Genomic DNA, 1,774 nt, shown 5'->3' with positions numbered 1-1,774 from the left:
CCACGGATCAAGGGATCATTTTTCATCCCTCTAATGATCTCTACGTATTTTCTTTTGTAGATGTTGATTGTGCATCTGATGTGGATGATAGACGATCAACTTCAGGTTATTAAGTATATTTGGGAGCAAACATTGTAGCTTGGGCAAGTAGAAAGTGGCATTGTGTCAATTGTTCATGTAACACCCTAACATTTAGCACCCATGATCGCACTGAGAGTCTAAGCGCTACCTACCTCTACTCCTTTAATTTAGTACTATATTTATTTAATATTAAGTATTCACGAATACAAACCGGATTTTTAATTATGAAAACAAAAAGCCTCTACTTTAAACCACTCAATCACATAAGTATAATCACATAATATATAATATATGTTATTCAACAATCCTCAAATACAAGTCATGCCCCTCTATGTAAGACCCGGAATTTTTAAAAAATTTTATTATAAGCTAACTTCACTTTATTTATTTATTAAAAACTTTATTTTCATAAATTATTTTATCAAAAGTAATTAAATCAAGTTTTGATAATTAAAATAGGAATTTTACTTAATTTTATAAATATTGAATAATTTTCTATATTTAAATTATAAGGCTTAGTAGTTGTAAGAGAAAAAATTTTTATATGGTTTAGTTTAAATAATTGAGATTTTAGAATTTTAATACTTTAATTTTTATAAATAGAGAAAATTAATTATATTGTCTTATATTTTAAATTAGAATACTTGATTGAGAGTTAAGTAGCAAATTGATAATTAAATAATATTTTTAAAGTAATTTCTTGGGAATAAATTAGATTTCAATTAATTACCATATTTCTAAATTTTATTAAAATTACCCAAACCTCAATTTACCAAAATATTCCTAATTTCAAATTGCCGCAAATCAAACCCTAACCCTAAAAATTAAACACCAAAACCCTTCCCCTCAACCTAAGCCACCACTAACCCTTTTTCCCCTATCACACACACACACACACGTCAATGAAAGAAAGAAAGAAAAAGGAGACAGCAGAGGGAAAGAAAGAAACGGGAAGGGAAGGAAAGGAGAAGAGAAGGAGGACGACGTCGGCGGGCATCACTGTCGCCGCGCCGTTGTGTCGCTGTCAAGGAGAGGAAGCTGCGAACCTTAGCCACAGAACGGAGAAGAGAAAGCGTACGCAGGGAAGGAGAAGTCACCACTGCCGTCACGTCTTGCCACTGCCGCCACCGCTAAGCTCGCCATCATCACCATTGAAGCCGGAGAAAAAGTTTGCGAAGAGTGAGAGAGACGGATGGGAGATTGACGCGGCGAGAGGAGGCGACGTCGTTGCTATCACCGTCGTGTGCTCCGTCGCCGCTGCTGGAGGTGGCTGGCCGAGCCTCTGTCGCCGGAAAATAGCACTACCGTAGCTGAGGTCCATTGCCGATAAGAGTTTTGAGTTTGGTTTCTATTCTTTTGGATTCCGGGAAGACTAATTCTCGCTGCGTGGTTATTACAGCTGCTGTTACCTAGGTTTTGGCCGTCGGGAACGGTACTGTGGCTGATGGAACCTTTGTTTGAGCCGCTGCCATTTTGTATGGTCATTACTCCTTCGTTATGGTAAGTATTTTCGTTTCAGGACCGTTGAGAATTAGTATTCTGTTATGCTTGGCTAGAGATTATGAGGTTTGACAACGCAGGATCGTGTTCTGGTTTTTGCGAGTCGCGATAGAAATTGTCGCTGCTGTTGCAGTCCGGGGGAAAAAGGGACTTATAGTCGCTGCGGACTTGAATCCTCGAGGAAAGGGTTTAT

Source organism: Arachis hypogaea, chromosome 20, assembly GCF_003086295.3.
Source record: "Arachis hypogaea cultivar Tifrunner chromosome 20, arahy.Tifrunner.gnm2.J5K5, whole genome shotgun sequence".
Classification (NCBI taxonomy): Eukaryota; Viridiplantae; Streptophyta; class Magnoliopsida; order Fabales; family Fabaceae; genus Arachis; species Arachis hypogaea.
The sequence above is the reverse complement of the archived record's forward strand: the minus strand, read 5'-3'. Positions refer to the sequence as shown.